Consider the following 24,657-nt stretch of genomic DNA (forward strand, 5'->3'; position numbering starts at 1 on the left):
CACTATTTCAGAGTAGGGGAAATGGGAAAAGAAGGAGGCATTTTTTAAAAATCTGAATGAAATACATATATGAAGAAGTTCAGCTTAATTTTAAAAATACAATTAATAATAAAAAAACAAGTTTAAAAATTATGCAAGCTGGTGCACCCATCTGGAAAATGGTATGAATGTTCTTCAAAAAATTAAAAATAGAACTATCCCATGACCCAGCAATTGCACTACTAGGTATCAATCCAAAGGATATAAAAATGCTGATTCGAAGGGACACATGCCCCCCTATTTATAGAAGCACTATCAACAATAGCCAAAGTGTGGGAAAAGCCCAAATGTCCATCTACTGATGAATCAATAAAGAAGATGTATATATTGTACATATATACAACAAAATTCTCCTTGGTGATTGAAAAAATAAAATCTTGCCATTTGCAACAACATGGATGGAACTGGAGTATATTATGCTAAGCAAAATAAATCATTCAGAGAAAGATAAATGTCATATGATTTCACTCATATGTGGAATTTGACAAACACAACAGATGAACATAGGAGAAGGGAAGGAAAAATAAGATAAAAACAGAGAGGAAGGCAAACCTGAGACTTCTAAAGACAGAAAAGACTGAGGGCTGCTGGAGAGGAGGTGGGCAGGGGGATGGGCTAAATGGGTGATGGGCATTAAGGAGGGCACTTGTTGGGATGAGTGCTAGGTGTCATACGTAAGTGATATATCACTGGGTCTACTCTTTTTTTTTTCCTTTTTTTTCTAAATGGTTATTTATTTTTGAAAGAGAAAGAGACAGAGAGCAGGGAAAAGGGCAGAGAGAGGGAGACACAGAATCTGAAGCAAGCTCCAGGCTCTGAGCTGTCAGCACAGAGCTTGACACAGGGATCGATTTTATGAGAGATCATGACCTGAGCTGAAGTCAAACGCTTAGCCGACTGAGCCATTCAGGTGCCCCACACGGTTCCACTCCTGAAACCAATACTACACTGTATGTTAACTAATATGAGTTTAAAAAAATAAATTAAAAAATAATGATTGAATATAGATCTTAAAGGATCCACTTTAACATAAGTAAATACTGTATACTTGGCATTTCACATTTGATCTTAACCCAACGTTAAATGCCAGTTTTCATAAGCAGTAATGGAAATTGATAACTTTTTTCAGATTCTCCTTGTGGATTGCTTTATTTGAGACTATCTACAGTGCACTAAAATTATGCCCACTTACAGATTCGAGACTGAGATGTCAAGATGTGATTTGCCCAGAGGTGCACCGCTGACACATCCTAGGACACAAACTCTAATTTTGGAGCCCTTACTCTTAACCTCCCTTCCTAAAACTTTATTTATTCTATTAACTTGCTTTGAAGTCCCTGTACAAAGAAACTGAATTCCAAAGCTTTATCTAAATCATTAAGACTTTGGAAGGAGAGTGGTCAGAGTTGGTGAAATGTTATAGTAACTGCCTTGGGATATAAGAAATGAAGGAATGAATTGCTAAAAACAGCTTCATCGTTTCAGGCTTTGAAAACAATTCCTATGTGAACCTTTATTTTCAACTCTTATAAATATTACCAGATCAATTCTGTGGGGATGCCACTCGTTCCCACCTCACTTTGACTCAGAGGAGAGTCGTTTTGGAAAGTTTCAGCCGAAGCAGAGGTGCCCTTTGTGAGTTATAGGCCTGAGAAAAAATTAACGTGTTTTGGTTTGCTTGTTTTGTTTTGTTTTTAAAAAGTCAAGACCTTTTTTTCCCCAGCTCCCCATAAGTCACAAATAGCTTTTCTTTCAAAGTTCAACCTTGTCAGGCCGTTAATCCTCTATGAGGAAAAGTGCCTCTGATAGGTTTAGAAAGGTTTAGCTTTCAAATAAGGAAGTTATTAACTTTTACATTCCTGTTTGGCGCCTTCTCAATGGTTCTAGAAGCCTCTCAGGGCTAAATCTCCCAGAAGCGCCCACACTGAGGCAGCTACAAAAACCTTTTCCTTTGTGACCGCCTGCTCTTAGCTCTACTTTCTTTGTTAGGAGAAAAGGCACTCTGGCAGGAGAAGTGACCACAGGGCACAGGACAGGGTGGAAAAAGGGACAAACTTCAGAAAGGACACTTGGGGGCTAGCCGGCCTTCTTGGACGGAGGCGACCTAGACTGGGGAGCATGGCAGGTGGCTCTCAGGGTCCAAGAGACTTCTACTCACAGAGGCTGAGGAGTGTAATTTAGCCTGAAATATCTTTGGACGTAGTACCCTTCCTCTTCATTATCCATCTGTTCATAAGGATATTACTAACCCAGATTTTCCAAGGCTGCTCTGAAAGGTGTATGGAAAAGAATGGGGACTTTAAATCAGAACACTTGGTTTTGAAACTCAGCTCCAGTTTAAGACATCCTGAGTTGGTATTTCCTCCTCAGCTATAAGATGGAGGTCATAATATTTTTATGAAAATAGTAATAGCTGGTGTTTATTGAGTGCTCACTATGTGCCAAGCACTGTGATTTCCCCCTTCTTTCTTTTTTTAATATAAGTTATTGTCAAACTGGCTAAAGTACAGTGTGTACAATGTGCTCTTGGTTTTGTTTCCCCCCTTTTCTTATTTAATCCCCCCAGCACTCCTAGGAGGCACACACCTGTCATTCTCCTCATTTTCCAGGAGAGGAAGCTCAAGTTGACGGAGGATGAGATAACTGCTTGCTTCTCCAGGCCAGCGCAGCCCAGACCCACGTAGCCGTGGGACACACTGCCTCCTGAAGTGATGAGCCTGAGAGCAGCTTGTAAATACTAAAGGGCTGCACAAAGCCTTTCTTTGTATTGTCTTTATCAATATGTGACATCCTAAGTATAATTTCAGACTCCTGAAGTCATCTCAAACTAAACCCAGCAGAATGGGAGGAGCCATTATCCCCTGGCCAATGATTGGGTGTAATGCTGCACTTCTCAAAGTTTAGCATATACTTCCAAAAAATCACATGGAGGGGTTCCTAAAATACAAATGATTGGGACCCAAGCCCAAAGTTTCTGCTTCAGTAAGTCTGCAGTGGAGGGGTGCCTGGGTGGCTCAGTTGGTTAAGTGTTTAGCTCTTGGTTTCGGCCCAGGTCATGATCTTACAGTTTGTGTGTTCGAGCCCCACATCGAGCTCTGTGCTACTGGTGCAGAGCCTGTTTGGATTCTCTCTCTCTCCCTTGCTTTCTTCTCCATGCCCATGCTCTCTCTCTCTCTCTCTCTCTCTCTCTCTCTCTCTCTCTCTCTCTCTCTCTCTCTGTGTTTCTGTCTCTCAGTCTCTCAAAATAAATAAAGAAACTTATAAAAAAAAGTCTGCAGTGGGGTACAAAATGTACCACTTCTCACAAGTTCCTGGATGGAGCTGATGTTGCTGGCCAGAACCACACCGTGCCCACTACTCGTGTAGTGTTTAAAACATGGGTCTTGGGGGGACACCTGGGTGGCTCAGTCGGTTGGGCATCTGACTTTGGCTCAGGTCATGATCTCATGACTTGTGAGTTCAAGCCCTACGTCAGGCTCTGTGCTGACAGCTCAGAGCCTAGAGCCTGCTTCAATTTCTGTGTCTTCCTCTTTTTCCCCCACTCCCTCCCTCTCTCTCTCTCTCTCTCTCTCTCTCTCCTTCAAAAGTAAATAAACATTTAAAAAAATTAAAACATAGGTCTTGGAACCAGACATCTGTTTTATTGCTGGCTTACTTAAGTTCTGTGAGTCTCAATCTTCTCATCTACAAAATGTAAGTAATACTGATATCTACCTTGTAGACTTTCAATACAGAATAGCACTGTCAGACTCATATCTGGAGTAGAGGAAGCATTGTGGGAGCTGTGGTGGGGGTGGGCACCCTGTCTTCTGCAGACCCAGCTTTATATCCTTTAAGAAAATTAACCATCAAATCCTGAAAGAGTTAAATAAACTACTGTAACTTTGTGTCTTTTAAAATCTGTAATTTCATTTTTCATTGAAAGGGGCATGAAGTAATACTAACATGTTGTATCAGTCGGGGTCTCAACAGGAAACAGATGGTACACTCAAAATAGGAAAGTTCCAGGAGGGTTTATTTACAAAGGGACTGTTTCTAATGTGTGGGTGTTGGGAAACCACAAGGGATTGTATAGTAACCTGGAGCTGAATAGTAGGGAAGCTGATATCACTCCAAGGCCACAAGGAATAAGGAAGGAAGAAGCAGTTATTGGAGCCATGGTGTGAAAGAATTCTTTAGAATTGGCTGCCTTGAAAACAGTAATCTTTGATCAAGGAATACAACCAGTATAGACTCCTCAGCAGGAAGACAGCCCAAGGAATTAATACTCACTCTCCTTCCTCCCTCTATCACCTGCCAGAGTTCCCAACTACATGCATATTTGGCCTCCTTTCAATCCAACAGAGACCAAACCCAATTGCAAGCCAGAGGGCATGAAACCAGGATGAATCCAACAGAAATGTGTTGACATATCTTATATCATTTGATCCTTCTGCCAGCCCTGTTTTCTGCCCATTTCACAGATGAGGTAATGGAGTCAAACCACTGTAAGTAATTTACCCAATATCACACTATTTGGAAGTGGCTGAGTATTCAGACTCTTATCCTAGAGGCTGTCCACTCAACAGCTACAGTAGAGGGAGCCTCTGGAGAGAAATAAATGAAACTGAAATGTTTATTCTTGGTTAGTACAAACACAAATACTGTAAATGGTGGATATCATCTAGTTGTGGGATCTAGGGCCTTAGTGACCTCATCTGTCTTGTTAAGTTTAAAATTTTTTAAAAATGGAAACAAATTTTCCTGTATACTACTATTATAAGCTGGTGGAATATGAATACAGTAATTGTAGAGTTAGCAATAATAGGACATTAGGATGATGAATGATTTTCTTTTATTTTTCCCATTTCCTGAAGTTCTGTAACATGGCCAGATTGAACTTACATTTTTTAGCACAAAAGCAATCAAATAAAAGTTTTAAAAATAAAGTAAAATGAAGGGTGAACCAGACAATCTCTAAGTTCCCTTGAATGTTTTATGAGCCTACAATCTTGATGTCAATCTTTCTATCTCTCCTCTTTTAATATTAAAGCGATCTTACAAATCTGAAAAAAGTCCACAGAATCCATGGTAAGCCTGTAGGTCTTATTCTTTAAGAAAATTGGGGTGTAGGCATGAAATGAAAGAGGTAAGGCAAAAATGCAATGAAGCCTGTGAGTAGGAACTGTTGTTTTTACCCCCTGGCTGCCTCTGATCCATCTTCTGTAGCAGTTCTGTGACTTTCAGAAAGGCCCTAGAGATTTAGGACAGGGGCTGGACAAAACTAAAATGTGGACAGTCTGCTGTGGAGGCATCGCTGGCAGAAGCTGTCCCTGGAAGGTATGTTCTTGAAATGAAAGTTGAAATACCACAGGTAGGCATCATGCTTGTAACATGGGCATCACTGGTCTGTAAAGGCTTCCAGGGGAGGAGTGGTTTGAAGTGGACCTGAAGAAATGGATCACCTGTTGTGTGAGTGATACACAAGCAAGAGAATTTTGTGGGGCAAGACTAATCCAATGCAAGAAAGGAATGCGACCAAAACTATGGAACAGTAGATTAGCTCTGCTGGAATAGCTTATAAAATGTTTGCAGGCAATGTAAGGAAAACAAAGCCATAGAGGTGGGTGGTGCCATGTTACAGAGTAGCAAAGAGTCATGGAGGTGTCTGAACAGGAGATCGGCCTGCCAAGAAGAAAATTTGGGCAAAATGTGAGGACCGGATTGGGACAGTTAGGAAATGGGGAGACCACGCAAGGTAATCGCATTGATCTCAGGAGGAAATAGTATGCCCTGAACTAAGGAGGCAAGAACTACGTACCTAGAGCTCAAACTTGGGTGCTTTGACAGCTTCCATATGTTTCATCATATTGAGTGACATCTTTTTACAGTCAAGAGTGGTCAAGGTGTGTACACGGAGTTTACAAGATTAAACTCAGCCTACATTACTCTCTGCATGGTGTGAACTCAGAGAACATGAGAAAGTTGCTCATGGGCAGGTATGTAAATTCTCCCAGCAAGAAGGTTACCCAGGCAGGAGCCAGTGACACAGTATGTGACCAAACAATGACAGGCTCCTCTGATTCCCCAAAAGGTGATTACCGAGGGAAACTGACCAGGAGGAAGAGGTGAGAAACCCCACGCACGTTCCTCTTCCTTGACACTCACGGCAGCCAGCATGTGTGAGGGCCCCTGAAACACCACTCCCTTAGAATTCAAGGTTCTGCAAACCTGAAACCATATTTAAAATTGCTCCCCACCCAGTACACAAACAGGCCCTTAGGGCAATTAAAGTCCTGGGCCTCTGCTCTCTTGCAGACTAATTGGCCAACGTGCAGCATGTGGCATTGTAAGTCTAATAGCTCAGGGACAGCGGGCCCTTTAGGCCTTCTGACCCAGATGCAGCACACAGAGACTGCTCCCCCTCACCACCATCTCTGCACAGAGAGGCCCTGTACTCCATCCGTCAGATGGAGACCTTGCTGCCCCATACTATGGGAGGCAGATGTTTTCCCCTTTAATTGTTGAAGATTACAGTTTGCAAAGCCAAAAATAAAAACACCTCCCCCGGGCAATTATGGCCAATCAAATCACAGGCTTTGGGAAGAAAGATGATGGGTATATTCTGTCCTCTTCATGTGAGTGAATCATTCCCTCCTGAGTTCATTTGGCCACCCCGTGGCTTTGTTCTTCTTTCAGGACACTTGTTAGCCCATTATCTTGTCCAAGAGAGCCAGGGAGGCTAGGCACTTTGTCCTCAGGGAACTTGTGTGCTTCACTCACTCATTTCTACAGAAAAACCTATCCTTTCGATGTCCCTGTGGAAAGCACTGTGTTAGACACAATGAGGGATAAAAGTGGGGATTCAAGTATCAGTTCACTTCCAAATGAGAGAAATCAGGGAAGTCAGCTTTGAGCTGCTCTTTAAGAGTAGGAAGGATCTTAACAGGCAAAGATGAAAGAGAGGACATTCTTTGGGAAAGAAATGGTCTATGTAAAAAAAATATTAGGTGAATAATTACAAGTCATGTTTGGGGTCTAGTGTGGGAAGCCAGATTGGGAGCATTACATGAGCAATTAGATGCAGTTTATGCCTGAATTATGTGAAAAGATGAATAGATACATTTTGTATTATTTGCATGACTGATATAGTAGCAATAACCCTTTTTATATTGTATGGGAAATGTGCATGATCTAAAAGTGCTTCCAAGAGTTAACTTGGTTGCAGAACAATGTATGAGATCAAATTAGAATTTAACACACACACACATATACACAAATTCTAATTGTCCTATAAAAGGAAAGAATTGATTTATCAGCAATTGTTCCTAATTAGACAAGTCCACTCCACTGTCTGGCTACCCAGCTGGCAGACACAATAATCTTTATGCATCCATACTTGGCAAAAATGAGCTACATTTCATTTTGAATTTCCAAGTTTGATTTGAAAATATACACCCCTTTGGCTCTAATGAGATACAATCTGAATGATAAATATCAGTTGATTAATGTATACAGAGCCTGGGTTTAATAACAGTTTAACAAAAAATTATTTGGCTATTGTTAAATCTTAATAAATGTTTTAAATAATAAATTGGCCTGTATTAATGGCTGGCTATTAGCTCTGTTATTTGTTATTATCTGCTAACATAGCACTTTAGATTTAATATGGCATTTATCATTGTTTACTTTCACAGTTATTGCTTACACCTAATACTGCATTTTTATTCCTCCAGATTTGCAGAGTCCTTTTCTCATATTAACAATGACTTCCTTCTTTTTCTAAACCTCTGATGACCTTCACCTCCACAGCTGTACCACTGGGCTTGTTCAAGTACCTACCTACTCAAATGAAGAATCTGCTTCCAGAATTCTTCCAGACTCTTATCTTTCTAGGTCATGGTTTTGACTTGGTTTCCATTTCAATGATGCTTCAGGACTCACTGCAACCTGTGACTCCTTCTGGTGATAGGAGAGTCTCTTGAAGGGACTTCCCATGAATGTGAATTCTTCTCCTGTCCTCTTATTGTGATGAGGGGCTTGAAGAGTACATTTAACGAGAAAGAACCTATGGCATGATAGCGGAGGAAAGGACCCATAGTCCCCATGACACTAGATCTGATGGGCCAAGATCCCAGCTGTCAGTGGGAGCATCTTTCCCACTTGAACCCTTGGAACAGGTCTCGGCTCCTTTAAGAGTCTCCAGTGAGAATTTAATAATTGTCTCTGTGGAAAGTACGAGTTCTCCCTAGTGCAGCACGATAAATCTTGGATAATAATAGCTCCTTCCAAAATAATCCTTAGGCAGAAGCAAAATCCAACTGAGAAGGTTGTATAGAGTCAAAACGTGGGACCTGGATCTGTCTTTTATTTAGCTCTATAAATACATTGAGTGTTTCTTCTGTCACTGCTGTTGACATAATGTATTATTATTACTATTCAACTATGATTCTGTTAATGCCTATATTTTTGTTTGTTTGTTTTAATTTCCTGCTAAGATTTCATCAAATAGGCCAACTGTTCACTTTTAACTCTTAGTCTTCTGCTGGCCAGATTGTAGTTTTTAGCCTCTCCACTTTTACCACCAAGAGTCAATACCAAATTTAAGGAGATTGCTAGAAACATTATCCTAGTTGGGGTGGAACAGACCCAGACTTCAAAATTGCCCTGATTTTCACTCCATGATGGTGGAAATTATTAGGGATGGGTGGTTTTTTTTCCAGACAGAATCTCTGTAATATTTGTTATGTCATTTTCACAAGATAGAACAAATTGAACTTTTTATGTGTATACACAGGGACCCTCAGAATGACTTCCAGCTCAGTTGTGACTATAACTCATTGTGATGGCTCATTTTATGTGTCAATTTGACTGGGCTAAAGGATGCCTAGATAGCTGGTGAACATTATTTCTGGGTATGTCTGTGAGGATGTTTCTGGAAGAGATTAGCATTTGAGATCAGCATACTGAGTAAAGATCACCTTCATGGATGGGAGTAGGCATTATCCAATCTGTTGAAGGCTCAAATAGAACAAAAAGGCAGAAGAGGGGCAAATTTTCCTTCCTCTTCAGCTGAGACAACCATCTTCTCCTGTCCTCAGACATCAGGTCTCTAGTTCTCAAGACTTTGGACTTGGGGCTCTACACCAGTGGCCCCTCAGCTCTCAGGCCTTTGGCCTTGGGCAGAATCACATGGCAGAATCCTAGTCTCCAGCTTGCAGAAGGCAGACTGTGGGACTTCTTGGCCTCAGGAACCACATGAGGCAATTCCTACAGTAAATCTCCTCTTGTATGTATCTACATGCATCCTATTGGTTCTGTTTCTCTGAAGAATCATGACCAACACACTCATCATCTTGGATTGCCTGGGATTGGTTATAGTGTGATTTACTTGGCAGAGACATGGACGTTTTACCAGCGCAGTGCTCAAACAGAGGGTGATTCACCAAGTAGTTCATGGGAGCTCTTGGAAAACTGGCATCCCATACTGAAGATGCCATGTCCTCAACATTTATACATTCCAAAGTCCCCCTACCATCTCCTGTGCCACAGCTACCCACAGCAGAGCCCACTAGGTCAGGCTTTATTAGTGGGTACTCTAAGCATAAAACCTATGTTTCTAAGACCCCAGGTTATTACCTCATCTACAAGTTCATATTTTGCTTCTTTTTATTTATGGGACAAACCAGAACCATAATTCTATTTTAAAATATCATAAGGCAGATTGTTTCATTTTCCTTCTTTAGAGTGTAATTATTCCTAATTCCACAGTTACTTTGCAAAGTGACAGTGTAGTGATTAAGAACACTCACTTTTAGCAAATTTTTCTTATCACCAAACTCTATAAAAATTTAACTTCCTCCAAAAATTATGACGTTGTTGGGTAGTTTTTATTAGACAATTTTGGGACTTGAAATTTCTTTGTGACTAGTTCTCCCAAACCCCGGCACATATATAATTATAATTAATTGCTTCTCTGCTCATTTCCTCTTTCTCTGGAAGGAAAGAAATAGTTTGGGGGAAAGAGGAACAGTAGAAAAATCAGGGAGGGTCCCTTTTCTTTGCTAATTGTATGGGGCTGGCTGCCTGTCTAGTGTATAGTCAGCATTTCAATCAACCTGACGTTTCAGATCCTGGCTCTGAACAGCCAGAATGTGCTATGAGACATGGGCTAGGAAAAAGACCATGGCATTGCATGGCTTCGAAACCAGCAATCGATCTCTCTGTCTCTCTGTTTCTGTCTCTCTCACACACAGAGTGTACACAAGGATTAGGAATTGAACTATCCCAGAGTATGTCATTATGCTGGGTGATATGTGCTTTCTTAGAATGTCAGTTGGTAGACCTATGCCTTTTATCTTCTCTGAATTCCAAGTCAGATCTGAACCCCAACTCAGGAAAAACCTAAGAAAACAAGTAGACTGATCACTCAGGCACATGCCCCTTAGCAGCCCATCTCTGATACTGCTTAGAAGTGGTTTTGGAAAACCTAGCTACAACTCTGGAGTCTTACCTCTAAGTTAGCTTTGGTTCAGATGCCCAAGGAGCTCATGGTTTTAGAGGAATAGACTTTGGTCATGAGCTTTCTCCTGTCACCACAACAGAATCAGTCTCTATTTGGGCGCAGTTGTTACAGGTTAAAAAGTCAACCATATACCTTGTTTAGCCAATACAGTAGAAGGCATATAAAAAAATAATAGTCTTGCATATGATGGAGACCACAAGGAGGAATAATTCCTTGTACTTGAGACTCCTCATTATCTGAGGCTCAATGAGATCTGGTTAATCCTCCCTCCATTTTTTCTGACCCCAGCTTTCTGACATTGGACAATGGGATTTGAAGCTAAAAACTGGATGAAAAGCAGGGGGACATATCCTCAAACTATCTCTAGGAGCAAGTACCAAAGAGAGCTTGTGAAGCTTCTGTTTTAACAAGCTCAAGAGGTGGGTATAATAATAGCTCACTGCTCGGTGTGTGTGTGTGTGTGCCAAATGTGCTAAGTGCTGCTTAGACATTAGCTCATGCAGACTCATGGTTCCCTAGTGCAGCAGGTGAAAAGCTCTGATGCCTATATCACATGTGTTGAACATCAACAATAGAAGTGGAAACTTCAGAGAAAGTCACCAGTGCCAAGTGAGTTGATCCTTCAGCAACATCAAGATCTAACTAACAAATATGGACTCAATCTCTACGCTGTGCCTCCAATTGTTCTGAGTGAAAAAGACACACTGGGAAAGTGGGAGATAACTGCCCTTCTTCTTGATAATCTAACACGTTTAGGTCAGGAAAGCAAGCAATGTATGTATGCCAAACATGTGGGAGAACCAGTTACAGACTATAATTACTGCTGAAACCTTCATGCTTTGGGCTTCAAAAGCAACCTTGGTGGGAAACTGTTGTAGTTCTCTCTCTCTCTCTCTCTCTCTCTCTCTCTCTCTCTCTCTCTCTCTCTCTCTCTCCTTTATACTTTATTGTCAAATTGGTTTCCATATAATGCCAGTGCTCTTCCCCACAAGTGCCTTCTTCCATGTCTATCACCCCCTTCCTCTTTCCCCCTCCCCCTTCAGCCCTTTTTAATGCTGCAAATAAACCATTTGGGACATGCGGGCTTCTGTATAGAACTGCTCTCATGACTATTGTAAGACGTCTGTTATTTTGTCTTTGAGAATCTAGAGCTGCTTTCAAGACTTGGTCTCCCTTGGAGTCCTCCAGCCCAGCTACCACAAGGACAAATACACGTCCTCGAAACTGCTGATGTCCCCTCAGAGACGCAGTTGGAGCCCCTAGATGTTCCGGGTGGGCAGCTGACGGCCTCCGGTTGGGAGGGCGCATGTCTTCCCGTGAACTTGCACGCCGCGGTTCTTCCATTAACGAGGCGGCGGGTCAAACCGGAAGCCAAAGGTGGAGCGCGGCTCTGCTCCGCCCTGGCCTCCCGCCGTAGGGTTAAGGAGGGGTGCCTTGAGGGCCCATCTGGGCGGGGAGAGGTGTTCCCCCCTGTCTCTCTGTCAAAAATACAATAATAATAATAATAATAATGTTGATGATGAAAAGCCCATTATGGCTTGAGGGTGAAAATAACATTTTCATTCTAAAGTCTATATGAGGCATTGAGACATCTTCCCACAGAAAATGATGAACTTGCACATCAGGAAGTGCAAAGAGTATTTAATCAAAGCCTTTAAGAAGATCAAACCTAATCATGAGATGTTAAAAAAATATACAAAAGCAGATAAGAAGAGGTTTTGGCTGCATGACCAGAATCTGAAAATCATAAAAGAGCTTTTTAGGTTCTTCCACGACAAGGGAAATATGTCATTTTTTTCCCCTCTCACTCAGCAATCCAATTTACTCACTACAGTGGGGACGAGACAGGACTTAAATAGCATGGCCAGTTAGACAGCCTGGAAAACGGGGATGCTCTCTCCAGGCTCTTGTTCTTCACCTGGTTTGATATTGACTGTCCCTTTTTTCTTGTTTTGATTTATTTTATAAATGATTTTTAAAAGAGAGAGAGGTAATAGAGACATTTCACAAGATAGAAATGAGTAGGTGCCATGGAAAGAAGAAACGAGGTCTCAGAAGGATGCGGGGTCCCTTCCTGCTGGCCCCTGGGGAAGCTTGAGGATTCAGGTCTTCACCTTGATGACCAGGTCAAGGTCAGCCTCAGAGAAGACCCCCTTGGTCAGCCTCACAGAGGCCCCCTATGGAAGTGGGACACAGAAGCACAAAGAACACTTATAGAGAAAACAGGCATGGAAACAAACCATGGGCGCAAGATCAGGGATTTAGGGAAGGTCAAGAGTTTAATGCAGTGATGTATGCATGTGTTATAATTATTAATATGCCAGAATGATGGAAGGTGATCAGTACAAACTCAAGTGTACCAAAGACGGTATTCAATGGGGAACTATTTATGCCAACAGAACCGTTGAGCATTTACGATATGATAAGAGTGACCCAAACACTTTTGTACATCATATCTAATTCTGTCCACAACCTTTCAAAGTAGGCATTCTTTAACCTCATCTTGCCCAGCGTCAAAGAGTTTAAGTCACTTGAATAATCTAAGTCATAGCTAGAAAAAAACGAGACACAAGACGTAGAATCCATTCCAGAATCTGGGTCATTACAAAGGCTCTGCTCTTTTACTTACCGATTAAATCTCAACTCTTTTAAAATATGAGCACCTTTTTCTATAACCACCTCCACAAACAATTCTCAAATTTTACAGAAAAGTAGTTGCACTTTTATGCTCGGAGTCTGCAGGGAATACATGGTGTACACTCACCTTCATGGCCCCCAGCAATCTCTACAGCCCCAGAGGCTGTCATCCCTCATTGCAAAGAACTACTTCTAAAAAAAAAAAAAAATCCAAGGAAAGCAAACAGAAGCAATGGGGGCAGGCTTCACACATTCTCAACCCCCCCAGCACTCCTCATAGGAAAAAGAGAAAGAGGGTCAGCTAGCAAGTAGGCTACGAGATGGAGCAGCAAACTTTCTTCCCCACTGGCGTCCCCTCAAGCTTCTTACCCTTATAATATGCTCTTCCTCCAACATGAGTTCCAGATGGCTGCTTTGCTGCCATTTACTTGCCAGCCTCCCTCGATTAGGACAGCCACTGTCGTTTCATCAGATTTCATCCTCAGAAAATCATGGGGCAATTTCCCAGGTTTTTTATAATCTGCCAGGGATGGCTCTATGTCATCTGATGGACAGGTAAACACATAAAACACACACATAAAATATGAGATATCAGCACATGTAAGGAACATAGAAACACATAGACATATAAATAAATATAAATATATAAACAATAGATAAGCCTATGTAAACATGCAAATGCTATAGTACTAATTATGATATCACAAAAATGTATGGAATTACATTACTAAGAGTATGCAGCCAATAGAGGATTGGTAGCCACATAAAGTTATTTAAAAAGGTTTTACTTAGGAAATGAGTTACAAACAGATTTTGAATGGAAGAGAGAGGAGATAAAATGAACACTGCCACAATAAAAAGTAATCAAGTAGCAATTCAGGGAGAAGAGAGAGCATGAATTTTGATATGTTTACAATTTAGCTGAGGACAAATAAATAATCCACATTAATAAAAGAAAAAGTAAAGAAAACAATATAAGGCATCTTATAAAATGCAACTAAGTTTTGTTCTCTCCATGACCTTGTTCTTTCTGACCACCTTCCAGGGGAAGGACTACTGGGAGGGGGGAGGGGGGGAGGGGGAAGAGAAGCCAAAGGCCCCAGAACTAAGGCTGAGCTTTTACCTTTCCTTGGCTTCCTGTCCCAGCTTCTCTTGAGCTCAGGGCATCCCAAGAAAGGCCAGCAGGAGATACACGCAGGGCACACAGTTTCTAAGCCAACATCGCTTTGGAAGTTGCACATGTGCCCACTCCTACTTAGAAAAGAATAAAGGTGAACACAGAGAAGGCATCATGTCCGCTTGCGCCTCTGTCTCTCCCTTGCTCAAACCTGTCACCTCTCAGGAAGGGAGTGAACACAGGTCTAAAGGAGACTTTTGCAGGGAGGGGTGCTGGTTGAACTCCACATTCGGAGACAGCAGGCCTGTCCCTGATGCCTGGGCTTCTGGGAAAGGACGTGAGCCTCTGCAACTCTTTTTAAGTTTTTTTTTATTTTGAGAGAGAGAGAGAGAGAGAGAGAGAGAGAACCCTCACGAGTGGTGGAGGGGCAGAAAGAGGGAGACAGAGAGAATCTCAAGCAGGCTCCATACCCAGCACAGAGCCTGACACAGGGTTTGATCCCCAAAACCGTGAGATCTTGACCTGAATGGAAATCAAGAGTCAGATTCTTAGCCCACTGAGCCACCCAGGCACCCCAACCTCTGCAACTTTGAGATAGCTTTTTTCACTCTCCTGAGAACAATTTGATCTTACGATGAGTGTGACTGTATGATCAGCCAATATGCCTGATGGCTCCCCGGCTTTAACACTTTCATCAAGAAGCTTCCCACCACTTTGGGGAAGTAGACTTTAATTGTCATATATATTAGCATATATATATACAGAAGCACTTAGAGATTATAGAGATTATAGATCCAAATCCTGGGACACTGGTGACCAGGATGGGACGTTCTGAATACCAGTATATTTAGAAAGTTGTTATCTCCATCCACATTGCTTCTTGCTGCTTTCTCATCTCAGTTGCTAGATCAGGCCTGCAGAGAGAATGCTACCCAGGTTTACTGAGCACCTCTCTGCATTAAACCCTTCCACATTCACTCGCTCCTTACAACAAGTCTTCCGGGACAACAATATTATTATCATTACTTTATCAAGGAGAAAATGACAGTGCCTAAAATCAAATAGTCCAGAGGGGTTTGATCCAAGGGCACATCAGTCTGACCACACTGTGGTCCACCGCAACATGCTGCAAAGACAAGAACACAGCATAAACAGGTGACTGCTCTTTGGAAAGCTCATCAGAAAAAGGATATGCAGAAAGTGTGGTCTTGAGGAGCAGAAGCTGATCCGTGTTGTGGGAGCTGAACCCGCTGCCTAGCTGTAGGTGAGGTGCAGAGTTGTGAAGCTGTCCCCAGTGGCATCCAGAGAACCATGCAGTGCCCTGCCTGGCCACACAGATGCCCTCCTGGCCAAAGACGCAATCCCTTCGATCTTCTGCAAAACAGCAAAGCAGCAAACTTCTGGCCTTGCTGTACCCTGCCACCCACTTCACTCCCCTCTCCTTCCCTGGTTCTCCCTTCCCAACATGGATTTAAAAATCTTCCCTCCACATTGAATTTTTTAGAGGTTGCACGTCCTTTGTTTGTGCTCTTCTTCTAACCCTGGGTCTTCATTTCCCTCAGCTCCCTTTCTCCTTTCTGTAATATTCCCTTACTCCTTGCTCTCATTTCTTATCCTTTTTTCTCTCCTGAGATAGCAAAAGAACAAAAGAATGAGAATGGCAGAGATCCCTTCCATCTCCCTGAATGATTCATTATTTGAGTTTTTTCATTACATTCTTTGAATGAGCTTCATAAGATCTATGGTAACCAGATACCCCATTTGTGTCAAATGCTCTTTTGATATGTTGGCACCGTCTCAATAAGCATTTCAGAGCATCTTCATCCCCCTTTCTGTCTTTTACGAGTCCGATGGTTGGGCTTCCAGCTACAGAGAAGAGAAGAAAGGAAAGAGAGAAAAGATTTGCAGAAAAGCCAGCCACTCAGAGAGTCGGCTCTTGTATGGTCTGGTCTATTCAGGCCTTTGTATTCCTATGGGGGAGAGGGAGTGGGCGGGGAAGAAGGTCAGGACATGCCACCCCAAAATATGCTGCTTTGGCATATTGATTACTTTGAACTGAAGACACTTGAGAAACTGCAGGCACAGGAAGGGCTCTCTTCTTTCCCCTTTTTAACCTAAAAGCAGGTCATAAAATTTCCCATGAGACAGGTGCCCTCCTTGTTCTAGGAAGAGAAGAACATTCTTACCAGACTGGGAGTCAGCAACAGACTGGACCTGTCCAAACTGACCTACCAAAATTACCCAGATCTTCCATTAGTTTCCCTGCATATTTCCTTGTGACTGCACCAAAATTTGCCCCTCGGAGCTGCTTCAACCCCCTTTCCTTTGTCTTGGCATTTCTCCACAAATTTACCTTTCTTTGTTAAAAAAAAAAAAAAGTATATATCTGACACCTGGGTGGCTCAGTGGGTTGAGTGTCCAACTCTTGATTTTGGCTCAGGTCATGATCTCCTCACTGTTGTGGGATCAAGCCTCCCTACTCCTTTGGGCCCTGTGCTAAGCTTGCAACCTCCCTGGAATTCTCTCTGCCCATCCCCTGCTCGTGCATGTACACTCTCTCTCTCTCTCTCTCTCAAAATAAATAAGTAAACATTTAATTTTTTAATTTTTTTAATGTCTTTATTTTATTTTGAGAGACAGAGCAGAGAGTGAGTGGGGGAGGGGCAGAGAGAAAGGGAGACACAGAATCTGAAGCAGGCTCCAGGCTCTGAGCTCTCAGCACAGAGCCTAATGCGGGGTTCGAACCCACAGACTGTGAGATAATGATCTGATCCAAAGTCAGATGCTTAACTGACTGAGCCACCCAGGCTCCTCATAAATGAACATTTTAAAAAGTAGTATATGGACTCCCAGTCCTAACCACTCTTGTAGGTCTTCATTTTTCCTATGAAGGACCCCAGGTGCATGTAAACGAACTTAATAAAACACACGTGCTTTCCTGCTATTAATCTGACTTTTGTCTTTTTTTCATAGGCCTCAGTCACAGAATGAAGAGGGTGGAGGAAAATTCTTTTCCTCCCCTACGGCAGCTGTGAACACGTGCATGCATGCATGTCAGTGCACACACATGCTCCACAGACTCTGGGAATGTCTGAGTTAAAAATGTACCAAATCGTACAGACCAGCCCTTTCATTTTGGAGATGCAGGAACTGAGACCCAGAGAAGCAAAGTAACTCGAGGAAGATCTCACAACCAGCTCTTGTTCACGTGAGAATAGAATCCAAGCACCTTGCCCTGCCCCGTTTTTTAGCATTTTTTCCATTGACCCATCTAGAGACGGACTCTGAATCTTTCTGACTTTCCCTTTAGTAATCATTTTTGGCTCTATTATCCATGAACTTTCTGAAGTCTTCTTGAAGCTATTTCTGTTTTCAGTGTCATGCTCCCAAGCAAGAGCCTGGAGCCACTGGGACAGAGGAAGAAGGGAATATGAACGGTTTTATTTTTGTGCTCTCTCAGATCCACAACCTCTTTCCTTCTGAGAAAGTCAGGGACCTTGCAACTTAGGAGAGAGATCTAGAGGTGAGCACTTTATTTTGGAGGGGCTTCATGGCAAGCTGGAAGAATTTCCCAGGAAATGAGTTACCACTCTTCCCGCAGATAGAGCCTGGCAGCAGACAGAGACGTAAGGGGTAATGGGGTCTGACTCTGCATTTAGCCACCTGTCTGATGCTTACATTATAACCATAGGTGAGCTCCGAGTCAGAATGGCTGGTCAGTGGATGCCTCAGCCAGGACCCTGATGTAAGAGTTACCTTAGGAGGGCGACCAAGTGGCCATTTTACTGTGGGTCGGAGAATAGTTCCAGGCACCGACCAGGCACCGATGACCCCCATTCTCAGATCTGGAATGACTCATGCCATTTGAAATATAGCCTACCATGGAATTCCAGCATCCCCTCACCCCGCCGAAGTAAACAGCCAATCCTATCCTGCCACGGTCCAAAGATGCCCTTACTTGGCTATCTGCCCACCCAAAATCAAACCCAGAACTCTTGCACCCATAAAACACCTTGCCCTCTCATACCAGGAGCAACTTCCCTGACTCCCCACTCCCGGAGTCACAGACCCTGGCCCGGGAATCACAGATCCGAATAAAGGCTTTCTTGGCTCCATAACTTGGTCTCTTTCTTTCCTCTCATCTCTGCCTCCATCTATTAAATCTTAACACCTGACTTGCATCAAACTCTTCATCAGCCCCTAACAGACAGACAGGGCACCAAACCACCAACATGGCTTCTAAATACTACAAAAACTAACCACTGGAAACCAGCCAGTTCCTCTTCTAGTACAGGGTCATGGGAGAGGCAGGAATATGACTCAAAAGTCCAGATTCCTGGGCTTTGTGGGGGGTGAGGTTTGCTCTGGCTTGGTCAGCTGTTCAGAATGGGGAGATGTTTTCAAAAGTCTCTTGAAAATCAAAAGTTGGGGAAGGTCTTCTTTTTAAGGACCTCAGCCCCCTCCCATTAATTTCCCAGCAATGTGGTCTTTCTCTTACCTCAGGTTCAATGTAAAAGGGCTTGGATCTGGGGAGAAAGAGATAGGAAGAAGATAAGCACAGGACCCCGGGGTCTAGATTCTTCCCATTTAAACCTGGGAGGTCCTGGCCTCTTGAGGGATTTGCATAATTAAAGGAGCCTATGGATGGAAAACCTGGGGTGAGCAGGAATAAGGAAGGCTACCCAAGGGGTGGGAGGCAATGGAGTGGGGAGTGCCACAGTAAAGACAGATGACAGGTCGTGCCACAGGGAAAAGAACCAAATTGTTCCCTTTCTTCTTGAGGAAATTATCATTTCAACTTTGCTCCCTCTTCTCAGTGACCATTTAGAGGAAGGAAGGCTCCCAATCTGCATTTAAATAGAATGATTTCTAGAATCGCAGAACAGAGTGTAGGCTTTTCACTTGCCCCTACAGGAGGAGGCCTTGGGAGCATCAAAATTGACAGCGGGCTCTTTGCAAAAGCACAGGACGATACTCACCCATTTCCAGGGCCCCTACCCACCACAGGCTGCTGTGATTTGGGTTTGAGGAGAAGACCGTGCTTTGCTCAAAGGAAAAAAGTTGAGTGCTGTCTGGAATCCCGCCATTTCATTTAATTGATCTCCCTCCCATGTTGCCTTGATCTGGTTTTAAACAGCAGATGTCCCAGAAGAGGTAAAGCTCTAACCTGTTATCAGTTGTTTACACCTAGGTATGAAGGGGAAGGGGCTTCCAGAAAAGGTTTTCGTAACTTTAACAAATATATGAAAAGCAGCTGGGCCAGGTAGGCCTTGTGCTATCTTCTGAGAATACCACAGTGAACAAGGTAGGCCCATGGCCTGGAGGTGGGCTCTGCTGCCCAGGGAGAGCTCAAGAAGGCACAGAATGGAGAAGGGAAATTTCAGCTCTATGGAAGGGAAGGTGGAACAGGAAAAGGGACCTGGGGAGCAGTGAAGAAATGCGTTTATGACATTTTTATGGTTTTCCATTTTTGTGACCGGCTAGTCCTGTCTCTGATAAATGGCTCCCTGCTTGACTTCTGGGGATATAAGGCACCTGTCCTTATCCTGCTATCCCTGAAAAAGGCGAGCAAGGGACAGGAGTTGTTCCCACACACTAGGATTTTATTTCTAAGTCTCCCCTACCCTCACCCCTTGGGCCATTTTGCCGCCCAAATGAGAATCCCATCCTCTTATTAAAGTCTGCACTCCAGTTTGCTTGGTCAGCATGTGAAGGACCAAGGAATGTGCCATTTCATTAAGATTATTTCTATCTGACAGGCTCTCAAGTGGGTCATGGGGACAGACGCCTCAGTCCAGTGCTGACTGATGTCCCCCTGCCACCATCGGTCTTGGTAATTACTTTTAGAGCTGCACCTCACACTCCTGTATTGCCTGTGGGCCAACAAGGTCCCATAAACCCAGCTAACTGGCTCTGGAGACAAGGGAAGGAGAGGTGGGTGAAGGGGTGTGTGGATGGGCACACTACAAGGACCCGGGGAGAGAGCAGTTTGTGTGGAAGAACCCACGTAAGCACTTGGTCCTTGGCTCTCAGAAAGGATAAATCAGGGCTCACTGGAGAGGAGGGCGTGGAGATGGTGGTACACGTCTCCCAGCCTGGAAAACTCACTGCAGAAACTACCTCCTCACAGAACAGACTTCTCAGATCACTGCGTTCGCCCCGTAGAAAAGATCTTTATTCCATTATTTCCTTCTGAGGAATACATTCTGAGTTCTGGCTTTGCTACACAGGCCTTGGAAACTATTACAGAGGTGTTATTGAGTCATCCACGGGGAAAGGCTCATTGCCAGAGGGCGGTGGAGTTTTGAGGACAGAAGTCCATTTAGAATGTCCCAGAAAGGTTGCTATCCTAGTCCCTCACCACCTGGTAGGCCATTGCAAGAATTCAGGATTTGCCAGGTAGATTGTAGAATTTCCAGGGTGCAGGTTGACAGTCACGTGGATTAACACCTGAAGAGAAGTGCTCCTCATATCTGAATAACATTCAGGCAGAAAAAATCCTTAATACAATTTTTTTTTTACTGCTGAGGTAAGCAAGATCCCAAGCAGTTACACTATTTTCCCAAGGCCCATTGAGGAGGGATGAAGGGGCTAGAACCCTGGTCTACCTCTCCTTAATGCAAGCCCTCATCCTTTCTGTGTGGGGCTTAGACGACATCGGGCTCAGGATGGAGAAGCCAGTACCACTGAGAAGACAAGCTCAGCTTCTGGGGAGAAAGAAGCCTCCTGAGGTCCTGCTCTCCTGGACTCCCAGCTTCCTACTCACTCTCACTACACAAGAGATAGTCAAGGCTCTGTGGGGAGACAGTCATCCATACTGAAGAGCCATGATGGATCTTTTGCAGAAACTTCTCTTAGGAACCAAAAAAGACATTTTTCACAGTTGTTTCTCCTCCTACAAATGATCTCTATCTTGAGACAGTTGCCAAAAAACTCAAGGCCGCCAAGCCAACTCTGCTATTCATCCATTTATTCATATTTGAGCACACTGCCTTTGAGCACAACTGGGCGACTATGGGGGCCTGGTAGGGGATACAGAGATAAACGGGACCAGACCCAGCCCGCCAGGAACTTACTACCAATAAGGGCCATGGCATTACCCCCTCCTTCCTCGAGCTAATCTTTACAGAGCAAGCTCCCATCACTGTCCTTTGTGTTTCACAGATGTCCTGTCCTAAGTCAGAGCAAGCCCACGAGGTCACATGATGTGACAGAGCTGTAACTGAAAGCTGGCTCTCTGCCAGCAGAGCCTGTGCTCTTAGCCACAACACTGAACATAAGTAACCAGGTCATGAGGAAGGTTGGGGTATCAAGAGGGCGCTGTGGTGTTTCAGAGGTAGGAGCCATCTCTTCCACTGCCACAGTGTCTGCCAGCTTGGCTTTTGAGAGCTGCTTCATGAAGCTCCACTTGAACAATCTGGAAGCTTCCTTCCTCAGGCCAGCTCCCAGACAGGGGTTGGCCCATGTCCAAGAATAGAAAATATTTCTCACTCTCTGGTCTCCTGGGAGAAAAGGTCCTCCCTCATCTCCTCTCATGGAAGAGCTCTCTAGGTTCTTTGCCTCCTAGAAGTAAGATAAATATTTAAACTGGGAGGGGCCTTAAGGATAGCCAGTCAACTAGATCACTACCATCCCCCAGTTTACAAGGAAGAAAACTGAAGTTCAACTCACCTTATCAAAATCACAGTCAGAGGCAAAGCAGGGAACTCTGGGTTCCAAATCTCTGCATTTCCCCCACTGGAGCTAACAGGGAGAAACAAGTCAGACTTCTTAAGGAGAGTGACCAGCTTTAGCATGGACCATCTAGCAAGTCAAACTGGGGATAAACAGAGAAGCACTGATTTGGAGTCCTTAGCTTCTGTCAATCTCACCTCTTTCCCAAGCCTGACACTCGCTGAACATCAGATTCTGAAAACTCCCATTTAAAGGAAATCTCTCTTGGCTGATTAGCGCCGTGCTTTATCCTAACCAACAGCCTTTATTGAACACACCCTGCTAAGCTAAAGGTCTCCGGAGAATTGATTGTACAATCTTTGCTCTCCTGTCTTTGGGAACGCCTGGCCTGGAATTTTGCTCCATGGTCTTATGTCCACGTTCCATTTTCTCAACCCCATCAATGGACGTGCAGTGATGAGCAACGTGGAGATGTTTTGAGACTGACCCCTGGCAATCTGAGGGGTGTGTGTGTGTGTGTGTGTGTGTGTGTGTGTGCATGTAAAATTAACTCCTGATGCCACAGGTTTTATGAATGAGGACACAGATTCATGCTGGATTTTGAGTTTGGAGAGGATATATCACCTAGGGTCATGTCCTCAGCAAGAGAGGTTGTGGAAATAGCAGGGAATGTGGAAGGGATGGCAGTGGTGACGATAACATCTCCACCCTGAGGAGCAAAGTGGATGATTTACAGGCCTGTGAGTCTAGTACCTGATTCAGCAGAAGCTCTTTGTTTTATTGCACCCGCTGAAATTCAATCATTCCCGGGGAGGGCCTTTGCCTGGGAAGGGGGAGAATCAGGCTCTTGTTAAGTTAGGATTAAATTGCTGATTTCAGCAAATGAAAACTAATGACCACTGCTGGTCTTTCATTTGCAGGGGGCATCTGCAGAGAGAATTCAGCCTCCCCAGTCAGGGGGGCGTGAACAGCATGAGGGTTTGAAAGAACTTCTAGGGGTGGCAACACCTTAGGGCAACTTGGTTTACCTCATGGACTGTGACATTTCAAAGGACAAGATTTTTTCTGGGGCTTCTTTACTTTCTGAGTTGGCACAGAAAGGAGACAGAGAGTGAAGATGTGAGCCCAGGTTTCTGGAACTGTCACCTTTGGCAAATCAGTTAACCTTGGCTCAGTGCATTGGAGTTGCCTCTTTGAGTTTTTTCTTTAGAAACGGTAGAAACATGTCTACCTACCTTCAGTAGAGACCACCAAAAAGGCAAGGGCAAGGGCGTGTCCAGTCTCTGTCTTCTCCCTCTCAGGGTAGGGCAGAAAATGGCTGCCCTCATTTAGGGGCAGTATCAATTTTCTGTCTTTTAGTATCTCCATCTCAAATGCAAATGCAGCATAGCCCAATGCCTCATCAGGCAACACATTAGCTTGGCTAATAACAATCAACTGATACTAAAGATGAGACTTAAGATCCACAATAATGATATTATCTATTGAATAATTACTATGTGCCAGACACAATGCTAAGATTTCTATAACAGTATCTTTCTTCTTTCTCTTCTTTTTTTTTTTCAATCTTCACTACAGCTCTGAGGCAGGTATTGCATTTAATACTCAGAAAGGTTCAGCAATGCAACCAAGGTTACACACCAAATAAGTCAAGAGTCAGTCTCTTGTACTTTGTTACAGGTGCTTAGGGTTGCAGAAAAAAGTTGGCGGAAAGGGAACCTAAGAGTGGGGGAAATTCTGCTTTAAAGAGACAAGGAAGTGAACAAAAGATAGCATGATGTGATTGAACAGTTAATGTACATGGTGTGACACAGACCCTGATTCAAATCTCAGTTCTGATATACTCTCCCCAGCTTTGTGTGAACTTGTCTCCCAGGGTCAGTTTCTCTATCCAGAAGATGAGGATAATGATACTGCCTTCCATCCACCTATTCTCAGGTCTCTGCTCAGGGGTTTCTTCCTCTTCCCTGACCTTTCACCCCACACTTATTTACCCTCTTCTGCATATATGATATATGCAGTATACATACCACACTTGTGTTTTAGCACTTCTTTGAGCATATTCTTTAAAGACAGGGAATGTATTCTGTTCACTGTTATATCCTCAGTACCTCCTAAACATTGAATGAATGAATGAATGAATGAATGAACTAGCAATGGGGAATAAATTAACCTGGAACACAAAAGACATTCAAGAGATTAGCTCCATTTGCCCCTGGGCAATTTTGCTTGGGTCAGTTTTAGTACTAAGGCTCAGGAACATCACTGCAAGGTGACAGCCATCAGGACAGAGACTTTTATTTTTAAGATTTCCCAGTGTTGGTCATTCTGGTTCTTGGTCTGGGGCTGAAGTGGTGATGTGGTGCTCAGAGAGTTGAGTTTCTTGGAGGCACCAGTGTTTTTGTTCAACCTTGCCCTTGACCAAATGTTCTGTGAATGTTGAGTTGACTGAAGGTGGCATCCCTCCCTTGCTGTGTGTGTTCACCAGGATGCTAACCTCATTCAGAGCCCATTCTGAAACCACAATGTGGGGTCTATCTGGAGTGAGTAGAGAGGCCACAGCTTGTATGTGAAGAAATAAGCACAGCCCAGGGAGTCAAGTGTGAAAGTGGATACATGCAAGTTTGTGGGAAGGATCTGAACCTGAAAAGGAAGAACTTACAAATAGCATCCCAGGAAGGTGGGG

The sequence above is a fragment of the Suricata suricatta genome, chromosome 11, assembly GCF_006229205.1.
Source record: "Suricata suricatta isolate VVHF042 chromosome 11, meerkat_22Aug2017_6uvM2_HiC, whole genome shotgun sequence".
Lineage (NCBI taxonomy): Eukaryota > Metazoa > Chordata > Mammalia > Carnivora > Herpestidae > Suricata > Suricata suricatta.